Raw genomic sequence first — 13,227 nt, 5'->3', positions numbered from 1 at the left:
TAATTTCTAGAAAAAGGGTTCCTTTTTGTGAGTTGCGACTCAGCGCTTTTCTTTTCCACTGCGTCATTTTATAAAGTTAAATTAGGAAAAAGCTACTCGGAGTCCCGAATTCAAGCAAGATTAAAGGTCTTCGGAGGAATTAATAAATGAGTCCATTACATACAACATATAAAAAGAGTGTTTCTTACAAACCTTAAGATAAGAAACATAAATTAAATGCACACGCGACAGGAATTGTTAAAGTAAATAATACTTGCGAATTATTTTCAATCCTTCAATCGTAGGAAAGTTGGGATGCGTCTCACTGTGCCATCGATTCGTTCAACAACTTTCTGTGCTTTATCTTCATGTACAAGAGGAGACACAGCGCGGCGAGCAAAGAGAACTCAAAAAGTACCCCTACGGAAATTACTGCCGTCGCATTGGGTATAGGAATTTGGATCGATAAAGAAATGAAGTAAGCAGTGCAGAGAAAGGGTATAGAGATGTAAACGATGGAAGTGGCCTCTAGTGGAAGAGTGGTGGCCAAGATTGTGGCAATCGAGGCGTAAAAAGCCATGCTATTGCAGATAAAGTACAAAGGCAGTCTCCAACTGCTCAGGATAATGTCTCCGGCTTGATGAGGTTTTCCAAAAGCAATGCTGCTGGAATTGGCGGTAACCACAGTGGAATTGGCCGGGGATTTGAAGAGGAATCCTGCCAGTATCCTCCCGGAGGAGTGAGAGTAGCTTGGTAAGTGGCGGCCACAATTAAGGTAGACACTACAAGGATTACTTCGCGAGTGGCTTCATTTTTTACCCTGAAAAATTTTGCACACTTCTCAAAGGCAGTTATTGCACACGTCTCAGAGGCAGTTAGCTTCTTGCTAAAAAACTCTGGTAGAATTTTTGCAAGATATCTTTCACGGCGTAACCTCTCCGCAAGATTTTCATCCTTACACACAGTCCACAACAGCTTGACGATCTGGAAGAAATGCAAAGGTTACAAAATGAGCTCATGCCATACAAGTTTGAATGATGGTAGTGATGTAACGACCGATGTACAAGGGATAAAATTGTTAAATAAATTTAATTTATCAAATGCAATCATTGCAACCAATGTAATGAAGTCCAGAATCTTTTCAAAAACTGCGATTTAGTCTTTTCACCAGAAATTATTTACTCGATAACTAGAAATTGCCCGAGTAAGTTGGAACATAAGCGAATCCACATAAGTAATGACCCCAGTAAATATGATTTCTCATAAAAGTTTGGGACTTAACTACATCAATTGAAAGGTTTAAAATTAAATTATATTTTGTAGATGGGTTTTTTTTCGTTACGAAGAGAAAGACTATCTTATACAGATACATTTATATCCTTTAAGCATAAGATTCAATTGATCAGGGAGTAATTGTCCTATCCACAAAGTGATTATCTTATGGTCGTGTTGATTGGCCTTGTTAGTTTCCATTTCCCTAGCTTCTATCTCGTACAATCTGGTCAAGTGGACTGATTTAAAAGAAATTTTACTAATCAATAGGAAAAATAAAAGAATGCAAAAGAATGAATTAAGTTATTGCTGTGCTAGGTAGGAATGACTATGATGGAAAGAGTTGAAAGGAAATTATTCTTCCATAATCATCCAATTAGATTTAGAGCTCACTAAAACTAGAGTTTTACAGGGGTTAGATGGGAAACAATTTTCATCATTCCTTTTTTCTCTGCTAAATAAACTCTAAACAACTATATCCCTCCAATCAAAACATTGTTAGGCCAATTAAATTGAACTCAAATTAGAAGCATCACGACCATAAAATAATTTTCCCACTAGCAGTTTTTGAAATGAAACTATGGGTTTGTTTTGATAAAACCGAAAAAATAGTGCTAGCATTGATAATCTTACCTTAAGTGCATAGACATAAAAAACCTTTTGGAAACATATTATTGAATATGATTAATTGCTTACCAAATATAACTGCGATTACTATTGATAGGTTTGCACCAATTAATGGGGAATATTTTGATTACTATCAATTATACTGATTACTAGCGTTTTGAGTCTTTGACTGCATTGGGTCTTTTGAGTCAAATACTAATTAGGATTATCATACAAGTTTAATCTCATTCAGTGCTAAATTTTTAATTTTCAATACTTAATTGGATTTACAAATAGGCCTATATGTAAATATTGAATTAAATGAAAAAAATTAAAAAGTATCTACAAATACTCATATCATCGCTATCTTCACATGAGTACTTGACTTTTTTGTCGAAAGAGAAAAAAACTACTTGTTGAGCTAATTTTTCACAACCCATATGCCATAAAAGGTCTATTATATGTTTGGATGGAATGATTTGGAGAAAAATAAAATGATCGGAGTAATCACTGGGAAAATAAAGAAGATAAGAGAATGAATCAACCTGTAAAAATTGTATTCAATATAAAGGTCGAGTCTACCCTCTAATGACCTCGTGCATGGGAAATTTTCAAAAGAGAAGTGGAAGTAGAAGATTGGGAGGGAAGGAGAGATATCCATCTAAAGGTGGTAAAATGGGTCTAGATTCATATTTTAACCCATATTTAATAATGTAGATCATAAATGAGTTGCCTTAAGTTTAATAAACAAGCTTAAGTCAATCGTAAATGGGTTAGTTAACAATTTAATAAGTATTAAATGGGTCAGGTTAGTTAAGTGAGTCATAGATAGATAAATCATTTTATAAATTCTTTTAATGTTCTGATTTTTCATAATTTTTTGGATTAATACCACAAAAAACCTCAAATAGGTATACATATGACAAATTTACCCAAAACTAATTTTTTGACCACAAAATCCCCCAAACTGGTACTTTTGAGACAAATTTACCATCCGTTAGTTTTCGTTAAATTTTACCATCAAATTGCTAAGTTGGATGACACGTGACAGTTGATGGATATACTAGTTAGGAGTTTTACCGTCAGTTTATCACAGGTGTACCAGTATGTTGTTTTTTGTGAGTATTAATCTAGTTTAACGGAAACTAACATAGGGTAAATTTGTCACAAATGTATCAGTTTGGGATTTTTTGTAATCAAAAATTAAATTAGTTTAGGGTAAATTTGTCACTGTACCATTTAGAGTTTTTGGTGGTCGAAAATTAGTGTAGGATAAATTTGTCACATGTATACCAGTTTAGAATTTTTCATGGTAGTAACCCTAATTTTTTAATTTTTTTTTCTTTCTTTTCCTTTTTTTCTAGGAAATCCGGCAAGGGTCACTGGCTGGTCACCGGCTGTCGAGCACCGATCACTAGTCGTTAGTCATTGCTGGTCACCACCAGCCACCGGACATCGTTGGCCTCCAATCATCGATCATCATTGGTCACCACCGGTCATCGCCAATCACCGGTCACTAGTCACCACTGGTCACCGGTCGTCTGTCTTTGCCGGTCACCACTGGTCATCGGTCGTCACCGGTTGCCAAACGTAGAAGATAAAAAAGAAAGAAAAAATATAAAAATATTTAAAAATCAATTTTTTTAAAATTATAAAAATTGTCTACAATGTTTTAGCAATATATATTTTTTAAAAAATTTAAGAAACAAGTCTTTCTAAATTGGATTTAATATTGAAATTTTTTAGTAATATGGGTCGGGTTGGGTAAGGGTCGCTAGAATTGAGTTGTACGGAAATTAATCAAAACGGGTTAAATGGGTTAATATAGGTCAACCCAAATCCAACGCGACCCACCAATTTGACAGGTATATATCCATCCCTCCTAATTCCTCTTCTTCTCTACATCATAAGAAACCAAAAAAAAGTGATCCCGTTCAAATCACCTCTCTCTGAATGTTTCTAACTCAGTATATTTTCAACCCATGGTATTTCATTGCTTATAACATTTGTTCCTAGATTAGCTTGCGTCGAATTTAAGAATTGAATAATAAAGCACAAACAACCATAAATTGATGAACTATACCTCGAGTTGCTCCATGTTTATAGCAATATGTAAGACGGTGTTACCATCTTGGTCTTTCGAGTCCAAGATTTCCATCCAACCGACCGACTTAAGCCATTTAAACAAAACCCTGAATGCTTTGATATTGCGGTTCTTGACAGCAATGTGAACCGCGGTCTCGCATCGGCTTGTCAAGTCTTTGATGGACGATTCGCAAGCGTGTTGGAATTCTTTCAGGAGTTCCAAGAGCTTCCTGTTCTCTTGTTCATTGTCTCCTTTTTCCCCAGCTATAAAATGCAAAGGGGTGATCCCGCATCGTCCTCGGACTTGGATCAACTTCGGGTCAAGGGCCATCAGTGCCCTCACAGTGTGATAATGCTTGTGTTGCAAAGCCAAGTGCATGGGACTGTAACCCTCCAAATTCAGCTTCTGAGTGAACGACGGCTTCAAGATGCCCAGCTCCATGGCCACTTGCGTTTTTCCATTGGCCGCGGCAAGATGTAGAGGAGTATTTGGGAAGGGGTCCTCAGATACACGATCTAAGAGCTCTTGCTCCTCCACGATTAAGTTATGTAACTCATCAACATCATCATTTGCTATTGCTAGTCGAAGCCGCGACTCTCTATCCGCTTTTTCTTCTTCTATGGCGGGACGGTTGACCATTGTTTTGAGGAGGGAAATGTAGGAGGAGAGGGGCTTTCTTTTTTTTTTTTTTTTTTGCTCGGTAAAGGTCGATGGAATTAGCGAACTTGCAAAGTCATATATAGTGCCATGGTCAACCAAAATTTAATTAGGGGAGTCAACAATGTACAGGTGGGCCCAATGACAGGTTGTGGTGAGTGGGGCCCAACATATCTTAGACCAGTGCCTATGGTCAGATTCTCAGGAAATCGTCACACTTGTAATTTTACGCGCCTCTCTCTCGCTTTCCCACTTTTGCTATTTCTTTCTTTCTTTTTTTCCACTTTCTGCTCATTCGCTTCTTGTTATGTTTTGCAAGATTTGCACGACAAGATTTATCGAGAAGGAAAAATTATAATGTGTTATGGCCCACATGTTGAAGTCGAACCGTAAAGTACTGTATGGTTTGCTCTTTCTAAAAACTGGATCAAGCAGTTAATATTCTAGAGCCTTAGATCAATCTTGTTTGGAAATATTTTGGATGGAATGTTGTTTACAATGGTGATATATATGGCAGCATGTTGTATTGTGGTTTCGATTTGATGCTCGTAGTCAACCTACATCTTGAGACATGACATGATGTACATGTGTACGGACCGATTCTGTTTTGGGGCTTAAACGTAGGTAAAGTGTTTTTCGAGACAGCGAAGTGATTTTCGGGGCTTAACAATAGCGAATATGGATTTAGTGCCTCATCGCCTTGCAAAGTGTGACCATAAGGTCTTCTTGACATGAGCACAGGATGACTTTGACATATGCCAGCTATACGATATTACAATGTTTATGATACGGTGCATGTCTTATGATTTGCTGGAATATATGCAATGCTTGCAAATTGAGGCAACACGATGCATACTCATTTTTAAAGTTGCATTATTCTTTGCTTGATTCCATAGGAATGGTGATTTTGTGTTCCTCTTTTTTAATTTTTCCATGTATATAAAGAGCGAATAAAGCACCAAAGAAAATAAATAGTGCCCCTTCCTTCCCATCAACCCATCGAATCTTTCCAAGGTAATAGAAAATCAGTCACACCTTACTTGATATTGCTAATCCCAAACTAAAGAAAATTATTTGCAGAATTTAATCATACATTTGAGGAGTTAATAGCACCAGACCTGCTTCCTCCTTTATTTAAAACGAGTCCACTTATAAACCAAAGCACACGATTATCTCCTCGAGCTCAAGACCTCGCATTGGTTCTTAATTCAATTCAATAAATAGAGGCAAGTCCTCTATTCGTTACTATAACAGTTTATAGAATAAAGATCTCGAGTTTTGAGTCAAACATCGAATTAGCTCGGAAAATAAAGCTCTTTAAATCATGGGTGCACGGCAAATTTGACAATTTATTTATAAACTGGTGAATCATTGGTGGGATCTTCATCGCTTGCTCCTTGTTAATGTAATTGGCAGTTTGAGCTTCCATAATCAAATGTTATATGGCTGCTATACTAGTTCACTTGCTTTTAATCTCAAAGTGTTTAACCCAAAAGTTTCAGGAATGCTCTCGAGAATTATAACTACGTATTGCAAAACCGTAATGCAAAATTATTTTACATAGCTACTAGTTTATTTTGGGGAGTTTCAGGAATGCTCTCGTGAACAACTACGTATCGCAAAACTGTAATGCAATATTACTTTACATAGCTACTAGTTTATTTTGGGCAAGGGTTAGATAGTTAAACTTAAATATCTCATCCCATGACCATCAAAAGTCGACCTTTAGTTGGAATTTCGAAACAACCATATAAATGATGATAACTAACTCAAATAAGAATCTTAACTTTGTTCTAGAGTGTGTTACTCGGGCTTCACCAATAAATATTGACAAATTTTTTGAAGAGTTAATAATTTTGAAAAGTGTTTGGTAACTACAACTAGTTGATAAGCTCCTCAAAAAAGATGTCGGTAAATTATAGGAATAGATTGTACATTTGAAACAATTAAATAAACTTTGGTAAGTGAGCTCAAATAAGAGCTGCTAATTTTGTATGAGAATGAGTGGCTTTAACTTATTTTTAAGATCCGCAAAAAAAATGTCCTTAGATAATTGGAACAAGTGGTAATTTTTCACAAAAAAAAAATCAAATAAACATTGACAACTGATTGATAAAGTTGGTAATTTCGTACAAAAGTTTATAATTTAAATTCCACAAATACATGTTAGTAAGTTATTAAGAGAACTAGTAATTTTGAAATACATTGGTAATTTCGTATAAGAACTGGTAAATTTAACCCAATGATAAGTTCGGAAATGCATGTTGTGAACTATTTGAACAGTTGGTAATTTTGTGGCTATCAATAAACAGTGGCAAGTGGACTCGAATAAAAGTTGATACTTTCATATAATAGTTAATAACCGATAAAATTAGGACTCAAACACTAAGCTAAAATTAGTACCTTTACTTGTTGAGGAAAACTCCTATTGATTTTGAAGATGACAAAACCTTCTATGTTATTGTAAATCTGATACTTATTCTGAACAATTTTATTCCAGGTCTGTATATTCTGGAAGCTCAGAAGAAAGTTATTCAGACTTTACAAACTGTCAAGTTTGTTTTTGAAAACCCACATAATCGAAGTTCTGAGATTCAGACGCAGAAGTTATTCAAATGCAGAAGCAGAAGTTATTCAGATGCAGATGCAGACGAAGAAATTATTCAGACGCAGAAATTCTTCAGACGCAGACGCAGAAGTTCTTCTGATACAGACGCAGAATTTCTTCAGACGCAGAATTCAGAACATAACACAACAGCTAGTGATCTGACATGGATTTCACAGAAGGAATGTTCTGATTGTCTCAATCTAAATCAAATTGATTGACAATCAAACATCACGACAGGAATGCATTACAACGGACAAAGCTCTACTTATGAAAACCAAGATTCTGATTGTATGGGCGACCAGAATCAGCGGGATTCAGAATCTGTTATCCAACGGCTACTCAATCCTTCTATACAAATCTGTCCAAGGTGAAGATTGGAAGATGATCCTCTGAATGCTGTCCAACGGCTAGTTTTGGAAGTAGAGGAGTATTTAAGGAGATCAACGAGCAGCAGAAGGAGTACAGAATCAAGAATCAACAAGTCCAAAGTCTGAGTATACTCCAATCATTTCTCTTGTCGTTCTGAACAAAATATTAAGATCTTGAGGGACACTTTGTAAGAGTGATTGTGTGAGATAGAGAGCCCTATCATACACAAGAATGTTAACACTCAGAAGTTATAATTCCTCTTGATTACATAGTGAAATCCAGCCGGTAGGCTGTAAGCGTGGGAGAGTGGACGTAGGCTTGCTATAAGCCGAACCACTATAAACATGTGTGCAGATTTTCTATCCCTTATCTCTTACTTTACATTCTGCACATCAAGAGCACCGTCTATATAATCTGTCTTGAATCTGAATTTTATTCAGACTCTTCTGTGGTTTATTTTGTTTCCGCATAAATTATTAAAATTGTTTTAGATCACCTATTCACCCCCCTCTAGGTGATCCTTGCTAGCTACATCAATTGGTATCAGAGCTTGGTTGCTCATTTATTGAAGTGTCTTACTTCTGAGCTAACGATCTATATGGCTAGCTATGGTACTCCAGGGCTCATTGAAGGACAGAGCAACAACAGACCACCATATTTCGATGGCAAGGAATATAGTGTCTAGAAGAATAAGATGAAGGCATTCATAAAATCAATTGATCACATGCAATGGAATGTCATCATCAGAGGAGTCAATCCAAGATCTTCTGATTCAAAAGAAAAGGCAGATGCAAGCTTAGCAGCAGTTCCTCCATTATCTCAAACTGAGATATCCAAAAGAGAAACCTTAGATTCCAAAGCAATTTATTCTCTCTATTGTGCTTTATCTCCTATTGAATATAAAAAAAATTGCTGCTTGTGAATCAGCTAAGGAAATCTGGGATACTCTCCTTGTTACTTATGAAGGAACAGATCGAGCCAAGGAAACTCAAATCAATCATTTGCTTAGTCAATATGAATCCTTCAAAATGAAGCCTGGAGAATCAATTGCTGATTTGTATGACAGGTTTACTGATATAGTAAACGGTCTTGCTTATCAAGGACAACCAATTCCAGATGCAATGAAAGTCAACAAACTTCTGAGAGGACTGACAAATCAGTGGGATAACATCAAAACATCTCTTCGAGAGACACAAAGGATCAAGCCTCTATCAGTGAATGAGTTAATTGGAACTCTTCAATCATATGAGACTGAGAAACGGAATGAGGAGATTGAATCCAAAGGTAATAAATCAATTGTTTTGAAGACTAACATTGATTCTGATGCAGATTCTGAAGATGAAGACATTGATGATGAAGAACTAGCTCTCTTTATAAAGAAGTATAAGAAAATGAAGATCAAAGGAAGAAACCTCAGAGGTAAGAAGCCTTTTGAGAAGAAGAAATCTTTCGATGAAACTGAGAGATCGAAAGATGTTATATGCTTTCACTGTAAGAAACGTGGACATATCAAGCCAAATTGTCCACTTCTGAAAAAGAAGATCAAGTTTGAGAAAGCAAAGAAGGCCTTAAAAGCAAAAACCTGGAGTGACACAGAGTGTGAAGACAGTGATGAAGATATCTCAAATTTCTGTCTAATGGCTAAGTCAGACTCAGACTCAGATTCTGATTCTGATCCCAAAGTGGAGATTGAGGTAAAACATTCTGACATGCCTATTGAAGTATCAAATTACATTGATGAATTGAATTCAAGACTGCTCTTAAATGCATCTCTTCTTTGAAAAAGGAAAATTCATCACTGAGGCAACAGGATGTTTCACAAAAAGAAAAAATCGATTTCCTTCAAAAAGAATTTCATCAAGTCAAGGAAAGTCGAGATTTTCTTTCCAAAGAAAATGCGGTTTTGAAAAAGCAAGTTTCAGAAATTATTTCCAAGTTTTCAAAGGGTTCAGAAATCTTGAAGCATATCCTTTCTATCCAAATTCCTTACTACAACAAATCTGGTCTCGGATTTGTGAAGGAAAGTGATAGCTTGATTGATTTTCCAAAGGTCAAGGAGAGATTAAAACAAAGACCTCCTCGACAAGCTTATAAAAATCATTTCAAAAGGAATTTTGTAAAACCTGTTGGCCGAAGTGCACTCGGGTGCTCAAAATGTGGAGATCCACAACATTTTGAGAATGAATGTCCTAAGGTCTGGAGACCTGTTAGAAGAGATTTTGTTAAGACAGCGTATACTAATACTCAAGGACCCAAACAAATTTGGATACCAAAGAAAACTTGAGATATTGTGATTTTTGCACGTTACCACAAAGTGAAAAAGAAAGTGGTACCTAGGCAGTGGATGCTCTAGACATATGACAGGAGATCCAAGCATATTCGCTGATCTACACAGTCTGAATGGTGGAAAAGTTTCCTTTGGAGGAAATACCAAAGGAAAAATTGTTGGCAAAGGAACAGTTGAAATTGGAGGACTTACAATCAATGATATCTCTTTGGTGAAAGGACTCAACTACAACTTGATAAGCATAAGCCAACTATGTGATACAGGTTTCAGAATCAACTTTCAAGAAGATACATGCTCAGGGACAAGCAAAGATTCTTCTCAAACATTTACAGGAAGAAGACATGGCAATATCTATCTTCTAGATGTCAATCCAAACTCCACTCATTGCTTGATCTCAATCAAAGAGGATGAAGATTTATGGCATAGAAGATTGGGGCATATCAGTATGAAACAAATCTCAAAGGTCTCAAACAAGAAACTGGTTCGAGGTCTACCAGATTTGAAATACAAGAAAACAGAGTTATGCAATGCCTGCACTCTAGGAAAACAAGTAAGAAGTTCCTTCAAGTCTATTCATCATGTTTCCACTAATCGTGCCTTGCAGCTTCTTCATATGGATCTTTTTGGATCAACCAGAACACAAAGTATTGGTGGTAAGAAATATTGTTTAGTCATCGTTGATGACTTCACAAGATTTTCTTGGGTGTTCTTCCTTGCTCATAAAAATGAAGCATTTTCATATTTTTCAAAATTTGCAAAAAGAGTTCAGAATGAAAAGGGCTATTCCATTTCCTGCATTAAAACTAATCATGGGGGAGCATTTGAAAATCAAAGTTTTTCAGATTTTTGTGAGGAAAATGGCTTTCAACACAATTTTTCTACTCCTTATACACCAGAACAAAATGGTGTTGTGGAGAGGAAAAATCGTTCTTTGCAAGAAATGGCAAGAACTCTGTTGATTGAAAGCAAAATTCCTTTTCATTTCTGGGCAGATGCAGTTTTTACAGCATGTTATATCATTAACAGAGCTTTTCTCAGACCTATTCTTGAGAAAACCCCCTATGAGCTTTACAAAGGTAGAAAGCCCAACATTTCATATTTTCGTGTGTTTGGTTGTAAATGCTATATTTTCCGAAAAATCCAAATGACCGCACTGGTAAGTTTGATGAGAAAGCAGATGAAGGATTTTTCCTTGGATATTCTACTTCAAGTAAAGCATACAGAGTCTTCAACAAGAACTCTCAGACTGTTGAAGAATCAATGAATGTAAGGTTTGAAGAAAACATTCAGACTCACAGAGATGAATCTGAACCATCTCCCAACATTCAAGAATTATCAGAAGATCATCAACAATCAGTATCAGAAGGAAAAGAAGGAAAAGAAGATACACTACAGACTCAACCAGAAAGTTCAGAGTCTGCAGATTTTCAGAAGGAAAGATTTGACAAAAACTGGAAACATAAATCCAGTCATCCGAAGAACCTCATCATTGGAGAAATTGAAGATGGCATCAAGACAAGATCCAAATACAAAGAGAACATAAAGCAACTTGGCGTTGATATCAGAAATAGAACCAAAAGAAGTTGGTGAAGCTTTATCAGATGAAAGCTGGATCGATGCTATGCAGGAGGAACTTCAGCAGTTCAGAATCAATAAAGTATGGGAGCTTGTGCCAAGACCCAAAAATCATCCAGTAATTGGAACAAAATGGGTATTCAGAAACAAACTGGATGACAAAGGGAAAGTTACAAGAAACAAAGCAAGACTGGTTGCAAAAGGCTATTCTCAAGAAGAAGGCATAGATTATGATGAAACATATGCACCAGTTGCAAGATTAGAAGCCATTCGGCTACTATTAGCTTATGCTTGTTTCCATAACTTTAAATTGTTTCAGATGGACGTGAAAAGTGCTTTTCTGAATGGATATATCAAAGAAGAAGTATATGTGGAACAACCACCTGGTTTCGAAGAACCTAGAAAGACTGATTATGTCTACAAACTCAAGAAGGCTCTTTACGGTCTGAAACAAGCACCCAGAGCTTGGTACGAAAGGTTAAGTAACTTCCTTCTGCAAAATGGCTTCACCAAAGGTAAGGTTGATACAACTTTATTTGTTAAGAAAAAGGGTAAGGATTTCATACTTGTTCAAATTTATGTTGATGATATAATCTTTGGATCCTCTAACGAATTGCTTTGCAAGGAATTCTCAAAAAATATGCAGAATGAGTTCGAGATGAGTATGATGGGAGAATTATCATTCTTTCTTGGCCTTCAAGTGAAACAAACCAAAGATGGTACATTCATTTGCCAAGAGAAGTATGCAAAGGAGATTATCAAGAAGTTTGGATTACAGAATTGCAAGAAAACAGACATTCCCATGTCTCATTCATCCAAACTGGACAAAGATGAAAATGGTAAAAAGGTTGATCAGAAGGTATATAGAAGCATGATAGGTTCATTATTGTATCTAACTGCATCTCGACCTGACATTCTTTTTAGTGTCTGTATGTGTGCGAGATTTCAATCAGACCCAAGGGAATCTCATTTTTCTGCAGTAAAGAGAATAATCAAATACATTGGAACATATCCAATGTTAGGTCTTTGGTATTCCAAAGATTCAGATTTTACTCTTACTGGATATTCTGATGCTGATTTAGCTGGATGTAAAGTGGACGGAAAAGTACTTCGGGTACATGTCAACTGCTTGGGAATATGTTGGTATCCTGGTACTCAAAGAAGCGAGAATACGGTTGCACTTTCTACGACGAAGCGAAATATGTAGCATTGGGAAGTTGCTGTGCACAGATTCTGTGGATGAAGCAGCAATTACAAAACTTTGATATTGAAGAATCAAGTGTTGCAATCAAATGTGACAACACAAGTGCAATCAATTTGACAAAAAACCCGATTCTTCATTCTCGAGCTAAGCATATTGAAATCAAGCATCACTTTATTCGAGATCATGTTCAAAATGGTGATGTAAATATTCAATTCATTGATTCTAAGAATCAATTAGCTAATATATTTACAAAACCTCTTGATAAATCTTCATTTGAGTTTATAAGAGACAAACTGTGCATCACTTATCCATTTTCTTGAAGTGTTTGATAGACAGGAATTTTTCAGACTCAAGTACCTTCAGTCTGAACATTTTTCAGACTTACAAAGGAAGGTACGTTCCTTATTCAAATTTTTTGGCGAGTATATTTTTGGCATTTTTGGCAGGATATATTTATAATCGTTACTTTTGGAAGCAAATCAGGTATGTATTCTAATTTATCTGATAAAATGTGCTTAATATATTGTAATGATATCATCATGCTCGGTTAAGCTTCAAAGAGTATATTTTCTTCCTATTTGTTT

The 13,227-nt window shown here is 36.0% G+C and overlaps 1 pseudogene; it reads right to left on the bottom strand.

Annotated features, from left to right (window-relative positions):
• Nucleotides 1-301: 301 nt before the first annotated feature.
• LOC115663352 (ankyrin repeat-containing protein BDA1-like) lies at nucleotides 302-7,777 on the bottom strand (annotated as a pseudogene).
• Between the last annotated feature and the right edge of the window lie 5,450 nt (nucleotides 7,778-13,227).

The sequence above is a fragment of the Syzygium oleosum genome, unplaced genomic scaffold (genome assembly GCF_021117445.2).
Source record: "Syzygium oleosum isolate NSW1041296 unplaced genomic scaffold, Sole_v2.1 Sole_v2.29, whole genome shotgun sequence".
Taxonomy (NCBI): domain Eukaryota; kingdom Viridiplantae; phylum Streptophyta; class Magnoliopsida; order Myrtales; family Myrtaceae; genus Syzygium; species Syzygium oleosum.
Note: the sequence above shows the minus strand (reverse complement) of the source record. Positions and strands in the feature narration are given on the sequence as shown.